Source organism: Bufo bufo, chromosome 3 (genome assembly GCF_905171765.1).
Source record: "Bufo bufo chromosome 3, aBufBuf1.1, whole genome shotgun sequence".
Taxonomy (NCBI): Eukaryota; Metazoa; Chordata; class Amphibia; order Anura; family Bufonidae; genus Bufo; species Bufo bufo.
In genome coordinates, this window is record NC_053391.1 from 615572512 (window position 1) to 615598111 (window position 25600).

A 25600-nucleotide genomic window follows, 5' to 3' on the forward strand; every position below is an offset into this window, starting at 1 on the left:
GTGCGCAACTCCTCAGGCACAAAACATCTGCCGTTGGGTCTCCCAGAGGGAGCACCAGATTGAGCCGCCAAAATCTGCTCACCCAGGGGAGAAGTCAGGCTGGTGCGAATGGCGGCCAAGATCTGATTCGGAGGTATGACCGAAGTCGGAATCGACTCCTCCCTGGACAGCTCGGAGTACTGCCGTGATAAAGCATCCGCCCTGATGTTCTTGGAACCGGGTAGGTAGGAGACCACGTAATTAAAACGTGACAAGAACAGAGCCCATCTGGCCTGACGTGGTGTCAATCTCTTGGCCTCAGAAAGGTAGGTCAGATTCTTGTGGTCCGTCAGGATGAGAACCGGAACCACCGAACCCTCGAGCAAGTGCCTCCATTCTTTAAGGGCCTGCACGATGGCCAATAACTCCCTGTCACCAATCTGATAGTTGCACTCCGCGGAAGACAGTTTCCGGGAGTAAAACCCACAAGGAAGCAGAGGACCCTCTGGTGTTCTACGCTGAGACAGAAGGGCGCCTACTCCCGTCTCAGACGCGTCCACCTCGAGGACAAAGGGCAACCCAGGGTTGGGATGCGACAGAATCGGAGCCGACACAAAGGCGGACTTTAGGGCCTCAAAAGCTCGGATGGCCTCGAGCGGCCAGACCTGGGAGTTACTGCCCTTCCTGGTCAGATCCGTGAGAGGCTTGGCCAGCATGGAAAAGTCCCTGATGAACTTCCGATAATAATTGGCGAAGCCCAAAAAGCGCTGCAGGGAACGAAGACCACTGGGCTGGGGCCACTGTAAGACAGCCGAAACCTTCTCAGGATCCATGAAGAACCCCTCAGCGGAAATGATGTAACCTAAGAAGGTTACCTGGGATCGGTGAAATTCGCATTTCTCAAGCTTACCGAACAGCTTGTTCTCTCGTAACCGTTGCAACACTCGTCTGACATCCAGAATGTGGGCCTCCATGGATTCAGAATATACCAAGATGTCATCCAAATAGACCACCACACACTGCTGCAACAGGTCACGGAAAACATCGTTGATGAATTCCTGAAAGACTGCGGGCGCATTGCACAACCCAAAGGGCATAACCAAGGATTCATAATGACCGGTCCTGGTGTTAAACGCGGTCTTCCACTCATCGCCCGCCTTGATCCTTACCAGGTTATATGCCGCCCTCAGGTCGAGTTTGGTAAAGACCGTGGCCCCTTTAAGGCGATCGAACAGCTCGGAAATCAAGGGTATCGGGTAAGCGTTCTTGATCGTGATGCGATTGAGACCCCTGTAATCGATGCAAGGCCTCAACTCACCGCCCTTCTTTTTCACAAAGAAAAATCCAGCCCCTGCCGGGGACGAAGATTTGCGAATGTGTCCGCGTGAAAGCGCCTCCCTCACGTACTCCTCCATGGCCTCATTCTCCGCTACCGACAGTGGATAGACTTTGCCACGAGGAGGAACGGCACCAGATTGTAACTCTATGGCACAATCGTATGGGCGGTGCGGAGGTAGGGCAACCGCGCGCACCTTATCGAATACATCCCGGTACTCCTCGTATTCAGGAGGCAACAGAGAGTCCGAGGAAGTACACAGCAACTTGACAGACCCATGGATGCAACTAGCCCCACACTGCGGTGACCACGAGAGGATCTCGACCGATCTCCAATCGAAAGTCAGATTATGCTTCTGGAGCCAGGGGTACCCCAAGACCACCGAGTAGTGTGGAGACGAAATAACCTGGAGGCAGACCGACTCTCTGTGAACGGCACCAATGGCTATCCCCACTGGAAGGGTCTCATGAGTCACGTGTGGCGGCAGAAGGGGTCTGCCGTCTATCGCCTCAAGAGCCAGTGGGGAACCTCGAGCCTGCAGAGGAATGGAATTGGCGGCAGCGAACACACTATCAATGAACAAACCACCAGCACCAGAGTCCACCAACGCCTGGGTCGTCACCGAGCCCCCGACCCAGGAGAGGACAACAGTGATCAGTGGTTTGTCAACACGGGAAACCGGGGACGAGGAGACTCCACCCAAGATCTGCCCCCGACAGGATCTCAGGTACGAGCGTTTCCCTGGACGGTTCGGACATGCCAACCGAAAATGCCCACCGAGACCACAGTACATGCATCGGCCCTCGCGTCTCCGGAGTGCCCTCTCCCCCTCAGACAGGCGAGCAAACCCCAGTTGCATGGGTTCACCCCCAGACAAGTCATCCCCAGGAGGCATGGGAGGAGAGGGAGGCACGGGTGGGACAGCAAACGTAGGCACCAATCTGTTAGAAGACCTCCGCAGGTTCTCCTTAAAGGAAGGTCTCTCCCTGAGTCTGGTGTCAATCAAAATCAGGAAAGAAATAAGAGACTCGAGCTCAACTGGTAGGTCCTTAGCTGCAACCTCATCCTTCAAGGCATCCGAGAGACCATGAGAGAAAGCAGCGACCAGAGCCTCATTATTCCAGCCCACCTCTGCTGCCAGGGTACGAAACTCAATGGCGTATTCAGCTACGGATCGTGAACCCTGTCTGATGGACATAAGGAGCTTCGCAGCAGAGGCAGCACGAGCCGGCACATCGAATACCTTCCGAAGAGAAGCAACAAAACCGGAAAACTCGGCAACCACCGGATTGTTGTTCTCCCATAAAGGGCTGGCCCAGGCCAAGGCCTTGTCCGAGAGCAGCGAGATCAAGAAGCCCACCTTTGATCTCTCAGTAGGAAAGGCATGTGGCAGCAACTCGAAATAAATGCCCACCTGGTTAAGGAAACCTCGGCACTGAGTTGGCTCTCCCCCAAAGCGCTGTGGAAGAGGGGCAGAACCGGTCATACCCCGAAACACCGCAGGCGCAACAACAGGTGTCGGGGTAGACTCTGGCGCAACAACCGGAGCGGCAGTAGGAGCGAGCCCAGGAGCGACAACCGACCCATCGGCAACGGGAGCGAAATGAGCCGTGCGTTCAAGCAGGGTTTGCAACGCCACAGCGAACCGACCCAACAGGTGATCCTGCTGATCAAGTCTGGCAACCAGCGTGGGTAGCGAGGATGGCCCTGTACCGTCAGAATTCATGGCTTGGTCCTAATGTCACGGAACCATGAACCAGACATACAACAAGAGATAAGAGAAAATAAGAAGGCTTTATTGAAAATAAAGCTGTAAAGCAAAAGTCCAAACGGATGGTGAAACCGAGCAGAGTCTTTGCGAAGCCAGAGGTCAGGAACCAGAAGGGTAGTCAGACGAAGCCAGGATCAGGAACCAGCAGGGTAGTCAGACGAAGCCAGGATCAGGAACCAGCAGGGTAGTCAGACGAAGCCAGGATCAGGAACCAGAAGCAGCAGCAGTCTTAGAAGCATGTGAACACAAGAGGACCAAGCAAGGAACTGAAGCCACAGACCTCCTATATATATGAGCTAGGCATCCAGCTCCTCCCAGTGGGAAGGAGGAGCCGCAGGGTGGAAGGCTACAAGAAACCCAGAAACCAAGATGGCCGCCAGCACATGTCAAACGAAGGAGAACAGCAAGAAGGTAAGACCATGACACAAACACCCTCCTTGAACTTACATCGGCTAGAGATCAGCTTAAAAGATTACTCTCAGACTCTATTTTTAGAAATACTGAACGCTTTCGAAGTTATCTCTTCGCGCACTCCAATAAACCTGGGAGGGCTCTGGCACGTTATATACACCCTCGACAACAAGCTAGCTTAATCCCAACCATAATGGATACTAGAGGTGCTTTAGTACACCATCCCAGACAAAAAGCGGAAACCTTCAAAACATACTACGAGGGTTTATATGACATACGAGGGCAATTCACGGACATGCAGGAGGAGGTGCTTGATAAGCGAATAAACACATACATAGAATATACATGATACCTACAGAGATGAGAGCAGAGATTGAGGTAGAGATTGAGTCCTAAAATCACTAAAAGGGGGAAAAAGCCCAGGTCCAGACAGTTTCACCGCACCCTTCTTCAAGGACTTTAAAGATCTGTTATCACCTTTTCTTTTAAGAGTATTCAATAGCATTTCACCTACGTGTCCCTTTCCTAAGCAGTCACTGGAAGCTCACATAGTCGTAATCCCGAAGCCTAATAAAGATACAAAAGTCTGCACTAATTATCGTCCCATATCCCAAATCAACTGTGATATCAAACTATATTCCAAACTTTTAGCGAATCGCCTCAATAAAGTACTTCCCGGTGTCATTCATGGAGATCAGGTAGGGTTTATCCCCGGTAGGGAAGCTAGGGACAACACCATTCTCATCTCAATCTCATCTCTAGGGCAAAAACTATTGGGGACTCTTTCTGTCTCTTTGCAGTCGACGCAGAAAAAGCATTTGACAGAGTTAACTGGAGATTTATGATTGCAGCACTGAAACAGATTGATTTGGGCCCCACAGTAATAGGGAAAATCTGTGCTTTGTACACGAATCCCACAGCCAGAGGGCGGACTAATGGTATACTTGCCTCTTCTTTTGACATTAAAAATGGGACCCGTCAAGGGTGTCCACTCTCACCCTTACTGTATGTAATAGCTATGGAACATCTTGCTAACGCTTTACGTGCTAACCCGGATATCACAGGCATAAAATTAGGAAACACACATCATAAATTGTCCCTCTATGCCGACGATCTCCTTATGTACATCTCAAACCCTCATGTTGCTGTCCCATCTATTCTACAAGAATTCCAAACGTTTGGCCTTCTTAGCAACTTTAAAATGAATCCCACTAAAAGCGAGATGCTCAATATTTCACTCTCGTCAGACGTAGCTTCTCAGACTCAAAGTAACTTTCCCTTTAAATAGCAGAATATTAGTATAACACATTTAGGATTACAAATTCCAAGGCAGCTCCACCTGCTTTACCCTCTCAACTATCTACCCTTGCAAAAAAAGTATTGGAAGACCTACAGAAATACTCCTTGAAGCATATCTCATGGTTTGGCAGACTGGGAGTCATTAAGATGGACATCCTTCCGAGATTTCTGTATCTTTTTCAAATAGTCCCAATAAGCGTACCTAGAGGGTATTTTATAGTTCTTCAGAAAGCCATTACACGATTCATTTGGAGGTCCAATAGGGCCAGAATCAGCTCTGCAATATTGACCAAACATAGAGATAAGAGAGGATTGGGACTACCAGACCTTAAGGTATATCATGCATCAGCGATACTGATAAGAATCATAAATTGGTCAGATAGGAATTCCCCGAAACTTTGGATTAAGATGGAAAGGGAACTTTCCCCAATGGACTTGTCAGTAGCACCCTGGGCGAACAATAGACCAGCTCATGAAAGTTGGCCTTTTTTGGTGAGACACACCTTGGCCTATTGGGATTATTGGACCTCGAGGTTTCAGATCTCGCAAAAAAAGGGTCCTATGACCCCAATCATGGGTAACCCTGATTTTCTAGTTGGTGAAAATGCATCCAATCTATTGATATGGCACAAATCTCTATGCCCCAGGGTTCAAGATATTATGGTAAAAACAAACATACAAACTTATGAATCCCTTGTCCCTGAGGATAGACAAAACGGTTCCACGTGGTTCGCATACGCCCAGATAAGATCTTTCATACACAGTTTGTTCGACCAAAGGTCATGTCCTGACTTAACAGCCTTTGACAGCATTTACATAAAACCTGATGTTCATTGCAAGCTTATATCACAATAATATAGGCTCCTAATGGACTACAGCAATCCTGATATAGCCCCATTCTTCAAAAAATGGGAGTCTGACCTTCAGGTGACTTTTTCGTCGGAGGATGTCCTTAAGATGTGTACACTCTCTCATGGATTGTCTATAGCAGCTCACGCAAAGGAAAAGAACTTCAAGATACTAGCTAGGTGGTATTATTGCCCCTCGACTCTCAACAAAATGTTCCCTAATGTTTCTAACCTATGCTGGAGATGCAAATCTGTGGTAGGCTCAATTTTACACATCTGGTGGGCATGTCCAATAAAAAAAAAATATTGGGACCAAGTTTTCCTTATCTACAACAAATTCACAGGTAAAACCATTCTCAACTCCCCTAAAACTTCTCTTTTATCGCCAATCCCAGGTTCGATAGCTAGTCTAAAGAAGAACCCGCTACGATTCTTTCTTATAACAGCACGTATGGTAATTCCACGACAATGGAAAAAGCTGGGTGCTCCCTCTCTCTGTGCATGGGCGTCTGAACTCAGACATCTACTGAGAATGGAAGAACTCACAGCACACTCGAATAGTCTGGAAGGCTTGTTCTACACTAGATGGAATTCATTAGTGGAATTTCTTCATTCTACGGAATTCTCGAGATTGGTAGGAGAAAATACTAATATAGATGACGGGATGAGGTCCAGGGATTATTAGAATTGTAATATGCCCACACATTTCCCTCTCTTCCATTTCCCTCTTCCTGATCTGAATATCGGTTGCTTTGGCGACGTATACCTATTGTTTCCCCTCTTTATTTCTTACTCACTCTCTCCTCTTAGGCCTTGATTGGCCGGTTTATATTTTACTTACTAGATTAGCGAGATCTTTTTCACTCAAAATATAGGCAAACCCTAGATTTAGGGAGATAGGTTTCTAATCATTTACACGATATGTATAATGCTGACTCATCGGAATTCCTATCTTTAATTTTATTGTATTATATACCCCTTTTCTTTAAATGTATTTCTTTGTTTTTCACAAAAAGTTTGGATCCTGCGAGATCCTATATCTGTATTTTGCTTTTTGAATTTTGAGCAAACATTGTTCAAGAAAGATATGCTTGAAAAATAATAAAGCAAAGTAAACATAAAAATGCAGATATCTCGGCAATGGTTCTACCTAGAGACACAACAGAGGTATTGTCTTAATCAGCATGATCAACCCTACCCGACAGCATGGTTTAATAGGGTTGATCATGCTGACGGATGCTCTTTAATTATTTACTTATTTGTTCTTTAGTCTTAATTTTCTATTATACTGAATTTACATTTTGGGTTATGGAACCAATTATTAGTTTTCCATAACGTTATGGACTCGAGATACAATGTCATCAAATTACAATGGTCGTCCCAGAACAAATGAATATTGTATCTCGAGGGACCACTTGTACCTATAGATAGGAGGGAAGAACTATAGAGCCACATTTATATGGAGATACAGGAGCCTTCACGGCATGCCACTCTATAACCAATGGCATTAATATGGAGTTTTGCAGCCCCTTTTCCTCCAAGAATACTATATATATCAGCCTCCAGGGATAATATATATATATATATATATATATATACAGTCCTGATCAAAAGTTTAAGACCACTTGAAAAATGGCAAAAAATCATATTTAGCATGGCTGGATCTTAACAAGGTTCAAAGTCGAGCTTCAACATGCAACAAGAAGAAATGGGAGTGAGACAAAACATTTTTTGAGCATTCAATTTTATGAAAACAACGAATAAACTGAAACAGGCTGTTTTTCAGCTGATCAAAAGTTTAGGACCACATGCCTTTAAAAGGCCAACTCTGTGCAAAGATGTGGATTCATTGTCATTTTCTGTCAGGTAGTCACACGTTGTGATGACAAAGGCAAAAAAAACCTCTCTTTTTGAACGTGGTCGGGTTGTTGAACTGCATAAGCAGGGTCTCTCACAGCGCGCCATCGCTGCTGAGGTGGTACGCAGTAAGACAGTCATTTGGAATTTCTTAAATGATCCTGAGGGTTATGGAACAAAAAATGTCAAGTGGAAGACCCAAACAAATTTCATCAGCACTGAGCCGGAGGATCCAATTGGCTGTCCGTCAAGACACTGGACGATCCTCGACCCAAATTAAGGCCCTTACCGGTGCTGACTGCAGCCCCATAACCATCAGACGGCATCTGAGACTGAAGGGCTTCAAAAACAAAAGACGTCTTCAAAGACCTCGTCTCCTTGAACGCCACAGAACTGCTCGTTTGGACTTTGCAAGAGAACACCAAACATGGGACATTCAAAGGTGGAAGAAAGTTTTATTCTCTGATGAGAAAAAAATTGAACCTTGATGGTCCTGATGGTTTTCAACGTTACTGGCATGAGAAGCAGATCCCACCTGAGATGTTTTCTACGCGCCACAGGGGGGGGGCGCCATAATGGTCTGGGGTGCTTTTTCTATCAGTGGAACAATGGAGCTTCAGGAAGTGCAGGGGCGTCAAACGGCCGCTGGCTATGTCCAGATGTTGCAGAGAGCATTACTCATGACTGAGGGCCCTCGTCTGTGTGGTAACGACTGGGTTTGTAAACAGGACAACGCTACAGTACACAATGCCCGCAGGACAAGGGACTTCTTCCAGGAGAATAACATCACTTTTTTGGCCCATCCTGCGTGTTCCCCTGATCTAAATCCAATTGAGAATCTTTGGGGATGGATGGCAAGGGAAGTTTACAAAAATGGACAACAGTTCCAGACAGTAGATGGCCTTCGTGCGGCCGTCTTCACCACTTGGAGAAATGTTCCCACTCACCTCATGGAAACGCTTGCAGCAAGCATGGCGAAACAAATTTTTGAAGTGATAAACAATAACGGCGGAGCTACTCATTACTGAGTTCATGTTTGGAAGTTGGATTTCTGTTTTGGCGGGGTTTAGTTTTTTTTTGGAGGTGTGGTCCTAAACTTTTGATCAGCTGAAAAACAGCCTGTTTCAGTTTATTCGTTGTTTTCATTAAATTGAATGCTCAAAAAATGTTTTGTCTCACTCCCATTTCTTCTTGTTGCATGTTGAAGCTCTACTTGGAACCTTGTTAAGATCCAGCCATGCTAAATATGATTTTTTGCCATTTTTCAAGTGGTCTTAAACTTTTGATCAGGACTGTATATATATACCTAAAATGCAGTCTCTTTACAGGTGAACTTAATGTGACCTTCTCTAAACTTTTGAATGCACATGTGCAACTGGTCAGTGTTTCAGTACTTTTTGCACAACTTGCTGTTCTCTAACAAAGAGCTTAACAGCAAAATAACTTCATAGATTAATTTGTACTGTAAAAAACCATTTCCCGAACTCGGGTTCAGTTCTAAGGTACCACTTGGAACCGACCCCAAGTTCAGGAAATGGGTTTTTAACATTACAAATCAATCTATGAAGTTATTACGCAAAGTCACACAAGACTTTGCGAAGTAATAACTTCGGCTCATCTGAGCCAATACATTCTAATATTGTACGGAGCACTCGCTCCGTACAGTATTGGACCGAAGTTTTATGCAAAACATCCGAAGTCGGTTCGCTCATCCCTAGATATTTTCTCTTTCTTGTAGATGTCTTCATCTCAGGAACATAGCAGGAAAAGAAGACCAGGCACAGATTCTGTAACATCTGTGATCAGCCTTAACTGACAAGCTCACATCTGAAATTTGCCTACAGTGTCAGTCTCTTGACAACGACTTTTCTGTCCTTGTGCTCCAGGTTTTCTTTCTTGGTTTAAAAACAAACTAAACTTTGTTTTTGAGGAAATTCAAGCTGCACATAAATTTAAGAGACCCAGGAAAGAGTCACGAGATCCATCTCCGCAACCATTATCCTCAGAGGTCTCCTCTGCATCTGAATCGTCCGATGACTCAGACTCAGATGACCCGACAGAATTGTTTCTCCTTCATTAGCATAACTTACGTGAAATATTTAAAGCTGTCAAAGAGACCATTTTACTTTCCTCCTACCGACTATAGGTCGCTGCCTGGTCACCCAGTTCTTGATGAGTGGCTGAGAAAAGACTGGGATAAGCCAGAGAAAAGAACAGATCTTGGTGCCAGATTTAAGTCTACATATAAACTGCAAGAAAAGTTCTCTGAGGATTGGGATTCATGTTGACTCAAAGTTGACTTGGCAATGGCCAGATTATCCAAAAGGTCTGGGTTTCCATCAGAAGATGCTTCTTTGCTCAAAGATACCATGGGCAAAAAAGCAGACTCTCTGTTGAAAAAAGTATATACACTGCGTGCAGAATTATTAGGCAAATGAGTATTTTGACCACATCATCCTCTTTATGCATGTTGTCTTACTCCAAGCTGTATAGGCTCGAAAGCCTACTACCAATTAAGCATATTAGGTGATGTGCATCTCTGTAATGAGAAGGGGTGTGGTCTAATGACATCAACACCCTATATTAGGTGTGCATAATTATTAGGCAACTTCCTTTCCTTTGGCAAAATGGGTCAAAAGAAGGACTTGACAGGCTCAGAAAAGTCAAAAATAGTGAGATATCTTGCAGAGGGATGCAGCACTCTTAAAATTGCAAAGCTTCTGAAGCGTGATCATCGAACAATCAAGCGTTTCATTCAAAATAGTCAACAGGGTCGCAAGAAGCGTGTGGAAAAACCAAGGCGCAAAATAACTGCCCATGAACTGAGAAAAGTCAAGCGTGCAGCTGCCAAGGTGCCACTTGCCACCAGTTTGGCCATATTTCAGAGCTGCAACATCACTGGAGTGCCCAAAAGCACAAGGTGTGCAATACTCAGAGACATGGCCAAGGTAAGAAAGGCTGAAAGACGACCACCACTGAACAAGACACACAAGCTGAAACGTCAAGACTGGGCCAAGAAATATCTCAAGACTGATTTTTCTAAGGTTTTATGGACTGATGAAATGAGAGTGAGTCTTGATGGGCCAGATGGATGGGCCCGTGACTGGATTCGTAAAGGGCAGAGAGCTCCAGTCCGACTCAGACGCCAGCAAGGTGGAGGTGGAGTACTGGTTTGGGCTGGTATCATCAAAGATGAGCTTGTGGGGCCTTTTCGGGTTGAGGATGGAGTCAAGCTCAACTCCCAGTCCTACTGCCAGTTTCTGGAAGACACCTTCTTCAAGCAGTGGTACAGGAAGAAGTCTGCATCCTTCAAGAAAAACATGATTTTCATGCAGGACAATGCTCCATCACACGCGTCCAAGTACTCCACAGCGTGGCTGGCAAGAAAGGGTATAAAAGAAGAAAATCTAATGACATGGCCTCCTTGTTCACCTGATCTGAACCCCATTGAGAACCTGTGGTCCATCATCAAATGTGAGATTTACAAGGAGGGAAAACAGTACACCTCTCTGAACAGTGTCTGGGAGGCTGTGGTTGCTGCTGCACGCAATATTGATGGTGAACAGATCAAAACACTGACAGAATCCATGGATGGCAGGCTTTTGAGTGTCCTTGCAAAGAAAGGTGGCTATATTGGTCACTGATTTGTTTTTGTTTTGTTTTTGAATGTCAGAAATGTATATTTGTGAATGTTGAGATGTTATATTGGTTTCACTGGTAAAAATAAATAATTGAAATGGGTATATATTTGTTTTTTGTTAAGTTGCCTAATAATTATGCACAGTAATAGTCACCTGCACACACAGATATCCCCCTAAAATAGCTAAAACTAAAAACAAACTAAAAAATACTTCCAAAAATATTCAGCTTTGATATTAATGAGTTTTTTGGGTTCATTGAGAACATGGTTGTTGTTCAATAATAAAATTAATCCTCAAAAATACAACTTGCCTAACAATTCTGCACTCCCTGTATATATATCATCCACCGCCACATCTAAGGTTTCGGTGGCAAGATCTCTACGTGTTTGGCTCAGTCAACCAGGCCAAGGCCTTAAAGGCGTTCTTTAAGGATCAAACAATGGCCTGGGGACATTTTATCAAAAAAACTTGCCCTTTCAACCAGGGCACAGGTTCGTTGCACAGCTGGACAAAATATTGGAAGATCTGAATGAGGGAAAAAGAGCTAAATTTCTAGGATCCAGAAGAGGTCCTTTTGGAACCAGAGAAAGAGGTCCTACAGATTTAAAAGTAATTTTAGATTTATATCCAAAAGAGAAGGCTCACCATTTAAAAGAAGGGGCAACAATCAAAAATCTGCTGATTTATTATGCTAATCCTCCAGGGCATCCTGTAGGCACCAGAATTTTTTAGTGGGCAGCGACCTCCTCAGACGCCTTGGTGGTTTCCACACTACAAAAAGGCTACGCACTAGAGTTAATTTCTTCTTCTCCAGACAAGTTCACAATAAACAGAGTAAAGTCAGCAATGGTGCCCAGATTAATCTCACAATTCATTCAAAAGGCAGCCTTACAGAAAGTTTCACCATCAGAAAGAGGAAAATGAGAATACTCCAAGGTGTTCCCAGTGCCCAAGCCAGGAGATAAATGGAGGCTCGTAATAGATCTTCCCTACCTAAACAGATTTCTGGTCAAATGAAAGTTCAAGATGGAGACAATCTGATCGGTGATGCCCTTATTACAGAATGCGACAACAGACCTGACGGATGCATATCTATACATACCAATACTTCCCCAGCATCGCAAGTATCTTCGGATAGCTCTACGCTCAAGCACAGGTCTACAACATCTCCAATTCACGTCTGCCTTTTGGGACTGCAGTAGCCCTGAGAGTATTTACCAAGATAGTGGTGTCTCTATCAGCAGTCCTGAAATTAAGAGGAGTTACTGTGGTTCCCTACCTAGACGATTTTCTGTCAATTCCGTCTCATATTCAGAGTGGTCATTGTCTGATTCCTCACCACAAATTACTCATCATTGGGTCGGGGTGCCCATTTTAGCAATCACTGGGTAAAGAAATAATGCTACATCGCAGTCAAGCCCGTATCTTCAAATATGAAGGAGTTAAGAGCAGTAAGTCTAGCTGCAAAGCATTTCTGGCACCCCTTGCAGGGAACTCATGTTCAAGTTCAATCAGACAACCTTACGACTGTCTTCTATATAAAAGAAAAGGGGGCACAGGGAGTCCCCTACAGTTGTGGGAATGCAGTAAATTGATGACTTGGGCAGAAGCCCATCAAGCTGGAATATTTGCCACTCCTATCAGGCGGTCACTCAATTGTCTAGCCAATCACCTCAGCCGCAACAAAATAGCCCCCGGGGAATGGAGTCTGAACTTGGATGTCTTCAATCAAATTGTCCAGAAGATGGGACTACCGGACTTCGATGTCATGGCAACAGCGGGGAATTCAAGGCTAGAACAGTTCTGCTCTCTCCATCAGGAGGAGCAAGTATTGGCTGCAGACGATCTATGAGCTGGATGGGAAAGCTGATATATGTATCCTCCTCTTCCGGTGCTGAGGAAAATATTGGAAGAAAAGACAGAAGCAATAGCAATAAATCTGTTCTGGCCACGCAGAGCTTGGTTTTCTCTGGCATTAATGATGTCAAGAGGGATCTTCTGGAAGCTCCCACTGGGACCCGATCTTCTATCCCGGAGAGGAATCCTTCATCCCAGTCTGAAGATGCTCCATCTAACAGCCTGGAGGCAGAACGGTAAGCTTAAAGTTAGGCCTCACCTCTGAATTTGTCAGCACGATTCTAGCCTCCAGAAGACATGCAGCTATTAAAACCTATAATAGAGTCTGGAAAATCTTCAAGTCATGGTGTACCAGGCAATCTCGGGATCCTAAAGCTATAGCCACCATTCTTCAGGTCTTGCAAGGAGGTTTCAACACTCTGAAATTACAGTTTACAGCCATGAACGCTCAGCTTCAGGGATTATTATATAATAACTGCCTGGTAAAATCATTCTTCAGAGCCCTAAAGATCGCTAATCCAATGGTCCATCCTCTGCTTCCTTCCTGGGACCTTTTCTTGTTTTGTCAGTGCTCTCCAACTCGCCATTTGAGCCTTTACAGCAAGCATCTCTGCACTTGATGACCTTAAAGACATTCTTTCTTGTGGCCATAACATCGTCCAGAAGAATAAGTGAGCGCCAAGCTCTGTCTATCCGGGACCCATATGTCAGAGACCTGGGTCACTGTCTGGTTCTTTAAACGATGCCTGGATTCCTCCCTAAGGTGGCTTTCAGCAATAAAATAAATCAAGAAGTCACCTTACTTGTGCTATGTCCAGATCCTGTTGGAGAAGAACAGTCATCACTTCATCTGTTAGATGAACTGCCTTGTTTTATCTAGACAGGACGAAACAGTTTAGATCAATGGAGAATCTGTTCATACATCACGGTCCAAATAAGGGTAACAGAGCGAGAAAGGCCACTCTGGCCAGGTGGATACGGTATTCACTGAAGAAAGTCCAGTGTCCCCTTAAAGGGGTTGTCCGGGTTCAGAGCTGAACCCGGACATACATCAATTTTCACCCCGGCAGCCCCCCTGACATGAGCATCGGAGCAGTTTATGCTCTGATGCTCTCCTTTGCCCTGCGCTTAATCGCGCAGGGCAGAGGCATTTTTTGGAGATACGGTGACGTACCGGCGCTCTCCATGGGGCCGCCAGGAAGCCTGGTGACGTCACCAGCACTGATCGGCGGGAGTTAGCGCTGCCCTAGCCAGTAAAACGGCAGTGTGTTATGATAAACAAGAGCCCTTGCCCTGCTCGATTTAGCACAGGGCAAGGGAGTACATCGGAGCATGAGAGGCTACAATGCTAGCCTCAGGGGGGCTGCCTGGGTAAAAATAAGGGTATGTCTGGGTTCAGAGCTGAACCCGGACAACCCCTTTAATGTCAAGACGCAATCAACCAGATCAATGGCAACTTTATGGGCGGAGCTAGCGCAGGCATCCCTTCACCAGAGGGCTCTACTATTGGCAAAAGACTGTTGGAGTTAGCATCTTTTATACCCCCCATTCCCCCATTAATTTTTGCTTTTCAAATCCCAAATGTAAAAAAGAAAAATATATATCTCTATACACTCTATCAGGCTCCAGGAAGCTGAATATTACTGTATACACCAGGCTGAATATTACTGTATATACACCAGGCTGAATACTACTGTATATACACCAGGCTGAATACTACTGTACATACCAGGCTGAATATTACTGTATATACCAGGCTGAATACTACTGTATATACACCAGGCTAAATACTACTGTATAGAGCTTGCTCAGGAATGGCAGCAGGCAGGTGTGAGCGCATCTGCACGCACAGGGAGGCAAAGACTTTTGGAAGATGGCCTGGTGTCAAGAAGGGCAGCAAAGAAGCCACTTCTCTTCAAAAAAAACATCAGGGACAGATTGATCTTCTGCAGAAAGTATGGTGAATGGACTGCTGAGGACTGGGGCAAAGTCATATTCTCTGGTGAAGCCTCTTTCCGATTGTTTGGGGCATCTGGAAAAAGGCTTGTCCGGAGAAGAAAAGGTGAGCGCTACCATCAGTCCTGTGTCATGCCAACAGTAAAGCATCCTGAGACCATTCATGTGTGGGGTTGCTTCTCATCCAAGGGAGTGGGCTCACTCACAATTTTGCCCAAAAACACAGCCATGAATAAAGAATGGTACCAAAACACCCTCCAACAGCAACTTCTTCCAACAATCCAACAACAGTTTGGTGAAGAACAATGCATTTTCCAGCACGATAGAGCACCGTGCCATAAGGCAAAAGTGATAACTAAGTGGCTCGGGGACCAAAACGTTGACATTTTGGGTCCATGGCCTGGAAACTCCCCAAATCTTAAAGGGAATCTGTCATCTATTTTGACCCTATTAAACCGTTAAAATAGCAATGTGCAATAAAGAACCTTCTTACCTACATGTGTCTTCTTTCTTTTATTCAACTTTTCATTCTTATAAAAAAGTGATTTTTCTGATATGTAAATGAGGTTCCAAGGTGCCCAGAGTTGCGTTATTACTCTGCTCTGGTGCCCAGTAACGCCCCTCTTTAGTGCCCAGCCGGCCTTTCTTCCAAGCCCAGCACGCCTCCTCATAAATAAATGTCCTCCCACATACCGGCCGAACGGCGCCGCCCCCTCCCATTACGTCACATGTATTCATAGCACCGGCCCTCCCTTCCTCCTCTCCTGTCCTCAGAAATCCCGTGCAGGCGCAGTATCGGTGAGTGCCTGCACGATTCTCCTGTTCCAGAGGGCAACAGCCTCAATATTGTCACTGGGCATGCGCCGAGCCCAGTGACATAATCCGAGCGCTGGAGAAGAGGAAGGAACGCCCGATGAAGTGAATAAATTAAATGATGTAATCGGGAGGGGGCGGCGCCGTAGGCTAAGAGAGGAGGAAGCACGATGGTGCAATGAATAAATCAAACGACGTGGTGGGGAGGGGGTGGCGCCGTTCGGCCGGTATGTGGGAGGACATTTATTTATGAGGAGGCGTGCTGGGCTTGGAAGAAAGGCCGGCTGGGCACTAAAGAGGGGCGTTACTGGGCACCAGAGCAGAGTAATAACGCCCCTCTGGGCACCTTGGAACCTCATTTACATATCAGAAAAATCACTTTTTTATAAGAATGAAAAGTTGAATAAAAGAAAGACACATGTAGGTAAGAAGGTTCTTTATTGCACATTGCTATTTTAACGGTTTAATAGGGTCAAAATAGGTGACAGATTCCCTTTAATCCCATTGAGAACTTGTGGTCAATCCTCAAGAGGCGTGTGGACAAACAAAACCCCACTAATTCTGACAAACTCCAAGAAGTGATTATGAAAGAATGGGTTGCTATCAGTCAGGAATTGGCCCAGAAGTCGATTGAGAGCATGCCCAGTCGGATTGCAGAGGTCCTGAAAAAGAAGGGCCAACACTGCAAATACTGACTCTTTGCATAAATGTCATGTAATTGTCGATAAAAGCCTTTGAAACGTATGAAGTGCGTGTAATTATATTTCACTACATCACAGAAACAACTGAAACAAAGATCTAAAAGCAGTTTAGCAGCAAACTTTGTGAAAACGAATATTTGTGTCATTCTCAAAACTTTTGGCCACGACTGTACATGACAGGCTGAATACTACTATATATACACCAGGCTGAATACTACTATATATACCAGGCTGAATATTACTGTATATACACCAGGCTGAATACTACTGTATATACCAGGCTGAATATTACTGTATATACACCAGGCTGAATACTACTATATATACACCAGGCTGAATACTACTATATATACACCAGGCTGAATACTACTATATATACACCAGGCTGAATACTACTATATATACACCAGGCTGAATACTACTATATATACACCAGGCTGAATACTACTATATATACACCAGGCTGAATACTACTATATATACACCAGGCTGAATACTACTGTATATACCAGGCTGAATATTACTGTATATACCAGGCTGAATACTACTGTATATACACCAGGCTGAATACTACTGTATATACCAGGCTGAATACTACTGTATATACACCAGGCTGAATACTACTGTATATACCAGGCTGAATATTACTGTATATACACCAGGCTGAATACTACTGTATATACACCAGGCTGAATACTACTGTATATACACCAGGCTGAATACTACTGTATATACCAGGCTGAATACTACTGTATATACCAGGCTGAATATTACTGTATATACACCAGGCTGAATACTACTATATATACACCAGGCTGAATATTACTGTATATATACCAGGCTGAATACTACTATATATACCAGGCTGAATACTACTGTATATACCAGGCTGAATATTACTGTATATACACCAGGCTGAATACTACTATATATACACCAGGCTGAATACTAATATATATACACCAGGCTGAATACTACTATATATACACCAGGCTGAATACTACTATATATACACCAGGCTGAATACTACTGTATATACCAGGCTGAATATTACTATATATACCAGGCTGAATACTACTGTATATACCAGGTTGAATATTACTGTATATACACCAGGCTGAATACTACTATATATACACCAGGCTGAATACTACTATATATACACCAGGCTGAATACTACTATATATACACCAGGCTGAATACTACTGTATATACCAGGCTGAATATTACTGTATATACCAGGCTGAATACTACTGTATATACACCAGGCTGAATACTACTATATATACACCAGGCTGAATACTACTATATATACACCAGGCTGAATACTACTATATATACACCAGGCTGAATACTACTGTATATACCAGGCTGAATATTACTGTATATACCAGGCTGAATACTACTGTATATACACCAGGCTGAATACTACTGTATATACCAGGCTGAATACTACTGTATATACACCAGGCTGAATACTACTGTATATACCAGGCTGAATATTACTGTATATACACCAGGCTGAATACTACTGTATATACACCAGGCTGAATACTACTGTATATACACCAGGCTGAATACTACTGTATATACCAGGCTGAATACTACTGTATATACCAGGCTGAATATTACTGTATATACACCAGGCTGAATACTACTATATATACACCAGGCTGAATATTACTGTATATATACCAGGCTGAATACTACTATATATACCAGGCTGAATACTACTGTATATACCAGGCTGAATATTACTGTATATACACCAGGCTGAATACTACTATATATACACCAGGCTGAATACTACTATATATACACCAGGCTGAATACTACTATATATACACCAGGCTGAATACTACTATATATACACCAGGCTGAATACTACTGTATATACCAGGCTGAATATTACTATATATACCAGGCTGAATACTACTGTATATACCAGGCTGAATATTACTGTATATACACCAGGCTGAATACTACTATATATACACCAGGCTGAATACTACTATATATACACCAGGCTGAATACTACTATATATACACCAGGCTGAATACTACTGTATATACCAGGCTGAATATTACTGTATATACCAGGCTGAATACTACTGTATATACACCAGGCTGAATACTACTATATATACACCAGGCTGAATACTACTATATATACACCAGGCTGAATACTACTGTATATACCAGGCTGAATATTACTGTATATACACCAGGCTGAATACTACTGTATATACCAGGCTGAATATTACTGTATATACACCAGGCTGAATACTACTGTATATACACCAGGCTGAATACTACTGTATATACACCAGGCTGAATACTACTGTATATACCAGGCTGAATATTACTGTATATACACCAGGCTGAATACTACTGTATATACCAGGCTGAATATTACTGTATATACACCAGGCTGAATACTACTGTATATACCAGGCTGAATATTACTGTATATACACCAGGCTGAATACTACTGTATATACCAGGCTGAATATTACTGTATATACACCAGGCTGAATACTACTGTATATACACCAGGCTGAATACTACTGTATATACACCAGGCTGAATACTACTGTATATACCAGGCTGAATATTACTGTATATACACCAGGCTGAATACTACTGTATATACCAGGCTGAATATTACTGTATATACACCAGGCTGAATACTACTGTATATACACCAGGCTGAATACTACTGTATATACACCAGGCTGAATACTACTGTATATACCAGGCTGAATATTACTGTATATACACCAGGCTGAATACTACTGCATATACACCAGGCTGAATACTACTGTATATACCAGGCTGAATACTACTGTATATACACCAGGCTGAATACTACTGTATATACCAGGCTGAATATTACTGTATATACACCAGGCTGAATACTACTGTATATACACCAGGCTGAATACTACTGTATATACACCAGGCTGAATACTACTTTATATACACCAGGCTGAATACTACTGTATATACAAGGCTGAATACTACTGTATATACACCAGGCTGAATATTACTGTATATACCAGGCTGAATACTACTGTACATACCAGGCTGAATACTACTGTACATACACCAGGCTAAATACTACTGTATATACCAGGCTGAATACTACTGTATATAGCAGGCAGAATATTACTGTATATACACCAGGCTGAATACTACTGTATATACACCAGGCTGAATACTACTTTATATACACCAGGCTGAATACTACTGTATATACCAGGATGAATACTACTGTATATACACCAGGCTGAATACTACTGTATATACACCAGGCTGAATACTACTTTATATACACCAGGCTGAATACTACTGTATATACCAGGATGAATACTACTGTATATACACCAGGCTGAATACTACTGTATATACCAGGCTGAATACTACTGTATATACACGAGGCTAAATACTACTGTATATACCAGGCTGAATACTACTGTATATACCAGGCTGAATATTACTGTATATACACCAGGCTGAATACTACTGTATATACCAGGCTGAATACTACTGTATATACACCAGGCTAAATACTACTGTATATACCAGGCTGAATACTACTGTATATACCATGCTGACTATTACTGTATATACACCAGGCTGAATACTACTGTATATACCAGGCTGAATATTACTGTATATACACCAGGCTGAATACTACTGTATATAGCAGGCAGAATATTACTGTATATACACCAGGCTGAATACTACTGTATATACCAGGTTGAATATTACTGTATATACACCAGGCTGAATACTACTGTATATACACCAGGCTGAATACTACTTTATATACACCAGGCTGAATACTACTGTATATACCAGGCTGAATACTACTGTATATACACCAGGCTGAATACTACTGTATATACCAGGCTGAATACTACTGTATATACACCAGGCTAAATACTACTGTATATACCAGGCTGAATACTACTGTATATACCATGCTGACTATTACTGTATATACACCAGGCTGAATACTACTGTATATACCAGGCTGAATATTACTGTATATAGCAGGCTGAATATTACTGTACATGACAGGCTGAATACTACTATATATACACCAGGCTGAATACTACTGTATATACCAGGCTGAATATTACTGTATATACCAGGCTGAATACTACTGTATATACACCAGGCTGAATACTACTGTATATACCAGGCTGAATACTACTGTATATACCAGGTTGAATACTACTGTATATACACCAGGCTGAATACTACTGTATATACCAGGCTGAATATTACTGTATATACACCAGGCTGAATACTACTGTATATACCAGGCTGAATATTACTGTATATACACCAGGCTGAATACTACTGTATATACACTAGGCTGAATACTACTGTATATACACCAGGCTGAATACTACTTTATATACACCAGGCTGAATACTACTGTATATACCAGGCTGAATACTACTGTATATACACCAGGCTGAATATTACTGTATATACCAGGCTGAATACTACTGTACATACCAGGCTGAATACTACTGTACATACACCAGGCTAAATACTACTGTATATACCAGGCTGAATACTACTGTATATAGCAGGCAGAATATTACTGTATATACACCAGGCTGAATACTACTGTATATACACCAGGCTGAATACTACTTTATATACACCAGGCTGAATACTACTGTATATACCAGGATGAATACTACTGTATATACACCAGGCTGAATACTACTGTATATACACCAGGCTGAATACTACTTTATATACACCAGCTGAATACTACTGTATATACCAGGATGAATACTACTGTATATACACCAGGCTGAATACTACTGTATATACCAGGCTGAATACTACTGTATATACACCAGGCTAAATACTTCTGTATATACCAGGCTGAATACTACTGTATATACCATGCTGACTATTACTGTATATACACCAGGCTGAATACTACTGTATATACCAGGCTAAATATATCTGTATATACACCAGGCTGAATACTACTGTATATAGCAGGCAGAATATTACTGTATATACACCAGGCTGAATACTACTGTATATACCAGGCTGAATATTACTGTATATACACCAGGCTGAATACTACTGTATATACACCAGGCTGAATACTACTGTATATACACCAGGCTGAATACTACTTTATATACACCAGGCTGAATACTACTGTATATACCAGGATGAATACTACTGTATATACACCAGGCTGAATACTACTGTATATACACCAGGCTGAATACTACTTTATATACACCAGGCTGAATACTACTGTATATACCAGGATGAATACTACTGTATATACACCAGGCTGAATACTACTGTATATACACGAGGCTAAATACTACTGTATATACCAGGCTGAATACTACTGTATATACCAGGCTGAATATTACTGTATATACACCAGGCTGAATACTACTGTATATACCAGGCTGAATACTACTGTATATACACCAGGCTAAATACTACTGTATATACCAGGCTGAATACTACTGTATATACCATGCTGACTATTACTGTATATACACCAGGCTGAATACTACTGTATATACCAGGCTGAATATTACTGTATATACACCAGGCTGAATACTACTGTATATAGCAGGCAGAATATTACTGTATATACACCAGGCTGAATACTACTGTATATACCAGGCTGAATATTACTGTATATACACCAGGCTGAATACTACTGTATATACACCAGGCTGAATACTACTTTATATACACCAGGCTGAATACTACTGTATATACCAGGCTGAATACTACTGTATATACACCAGGCTGAATACTACTGTATATACCAGGCTGAATACTACTGTATATACACCAGGCTAAATACTACTGTATATACCAGGCTGAATACTACTGTATATACCATGCTGACTATTACTGTATATACACCAGGCTGAATACTACTGTATATACCAGGCTGAATATTACTGTATATAGCAGGCTGAATATTACTGTACATGACAGGCTGAATACTACTATATATACACCAGGCTGAATACTACTGTATATACCAGGCTGAATATTACTGTATATACCAGGCTGAATACTACTGTATATACACCAGGCTGAATACTACTGTATATACCAGGCTGAATACTACTGTATATACCAGGTTGAATACTACTGTATATACACCAGGCTGAATACTACTGTATATACCAGGCTGAATATTACTGTATATACACCAGGCTGAATACTACTGTATATACCAGGCTGAATATTACTGTATATACACCAGGCTGAATACTACTGTATATACACTAGGCTGAATACTACTGTATATACACCAGGCTGAATACTACTTTATATACACCAGGCTGAATACTACTGTATATACCAGGCTGAATACTACTGTATATACACCAGGCTGAATATTACTGTATATACCAGGCTGAATACTACTGTACATACCAGGCCTGAATACTACTGTACATACACCAGGCTAAATACTACTGTATATACCAGGCTGAATACTACTGTATATAGCAGGCAGAATATTACTGTATATACACCAGGCTGAATACTACTGTATATACACCAGGCTGAATACTACTTTATATACACCAGGCTGAATACTACTGTATATACCAGGATGAATACTACTGTATATACACCAGGCTGAATACTACTGTATATACACCAGGCTGAATACTACTTTATATACACCAGGCTGAATACTACTGTATATACCAGGATGAATACTACTGTATATACACCAGGCTGAATACTACTGTATATACCAGGCTGAATACTACTGTATATACACCAGGCTAAATACTTCTGTATATACCAGGCTGAATACTACTGTATATACCATGCTGACTATTACTGTATATACACCAGGCTGAATACTACTGTATATACCAGGCTAAATATATCTGTATATACACCAGGCTGAATACTACTGTATATAGCAGGCAGAATATTACTGTATATACACCAGGCTGAATACTACTGTATATACCAGGCTGAATATTACTGTATATACACCAGGCTGAATACTACTGTATATACACCAGGCTGAATACTACTGTATATACACCAGGCTGAATACTACTTTATATACACCAGGCTGAATACTACTGTATATACCAGGCTGAATACTACTGTATATACACCAGGCTGAATACTACTGTATATATCAGGCTGAATACTACTGTATATACACCAGGCTAAATACTACTGTATATACCAGGCTGAATACTACTGTATATACCATGCTGACTATTACTGTATATACACCAGGCTGAATACTACTGTATATACCAGGCTGAATATTACTGTATATAGCAGGCTGAATATTACTGTACATACCAGGCTGAATACTACTGTATATACACCAGGCTGAATACTACTGTATATACACCAGGCTGAATACTACTTTATATACACCAGGCTGAATACTACTGTATATACACCAGGCTGAATACTACTGTATATACCAGGCTGAATACTACTGTATATACACCAGGCTAAATACTACTGTATATACCAGGCTGAATACTACTGTATATACCATGCTGACTATTACTGTATATACACCAGGCTGAATTCTACTGTATATACCAGGCTGAATATTACTGTATATACCAGGCTGAATACTACTGTACATACCAGGCTGAATACTACTGTATATACCAGGCTGAATATTACTGTATATAGCAGGCTGACTATTACTGTACATACCAGGCTGAATACTACTGTACCTACCAGGCCGAATACTACTGTATATACCAGGCTGAATATTACTGTATATAGCAGGCTGACTATTACTGTACATATCAGGCTTATTATTACTGTATATACACCAGGCTGAATACTACTGTATATATCAGGCTGAATACTACTGTATATAGCAGGCAGAATATTACTGTATATACACCAGGCTGAATACTACTGTATATACACCAGGCTGAATACTACTTTATATACACCAGGCTGAATACTACTGTATATACCAGGCTGAATACTACTGTATATACACCAGGCTGAATACTACTGTATATATCAGGCTGAATACTACTGTATATACACCAGGCTAAATACTACTGTATATACCAGGCTGAATACTACTGTATATACCATGCTGACTATTACTGTATATACACCAGGCTGAATACTACTGTATATACCAGGCTGAATATTACTGTATATAGCAGGCTGAATATTACTGTACATACCAGGCTGAATACTACTGTATATACACCAGGCTGAATACTACTGTATATACACCAGGCTGAATACTACTTTATATACACCAGGCTGAATACTACTGTATATACACCAGGCTGAATACTACTGTATATACCAGGCTGAATACTACTGTATATACACCAGGCTAAATACTACTGTATATACCAGGCTGAATACTACTGTATATACCATGCTGACTATTACTGTATATACACCAGGCTGAATTCTACTGTATATACCAGGCTGAATATTACTGTATATACCAGGCTGAATACTACTGTACATACCAGGCTGAATACTACTGTATATACCAGGCTGAATATTACTGTATATAGCAGGCTGACTATTACTGTACATACCAGGCTGAATACTACTGTACCTACCAGGCCGAATACTACTGTATATACCAGGCTGAATATTACTGTATATAGCAGGCTGACTATTACTGTACATATCAGGCTTATTATTACTGTATATACACCAGGCTGAATACTACTGTATATATCAGGCTGAATACTACTGTATATAGCAGGCAGAATATTACTGTATATACACCAGGCTGAATATTACTGTATATACCATGCTGACTATTACTGTATATACACCAGGCTGAATATTACGGTATATACCAGGCTGAATACTACTGTATATATCAGGCTGAATACTACTGCATATACCAGGCTGAATATTACTGTATACACCAGCCTGAATACTACTGTATATACCAGGCTGAATACTACTGTATATACCAGGCTGAATACTACTGTATATACACCAGGCTGAATACTACTGTATATACCAGGCTGAATACTACTGTATATACACCAGGCTGAATACTACTGCATATACCAGGCTGAATACTACTGTGTATACACCAGGCTAAATAC

The 25600-nt window shown here is 42.2% G+C and overlaps 1 protein-coding gene across 1 annotated transcript in view; it reads right to left on the minus strand.

The window, feature by feature from the left end:
• LOC120996267 (mitochondrial ornithine transporter 1-like) overlaps positions 1–25600 on the minus strand; it is a 57755-nt gene that overhangs the window by 27106 nt on the left and 5049 nt on the right. Inside the window, exon 2 of the mRNA XM_040426078.1 lies at positions 13803–13875. The gene's annotated coding sequence lies outside the window, so the exon portion shown is untranslated. The remainder of the gene's footprint in view (positions 1–13802; positions 13876–25600) is intronic.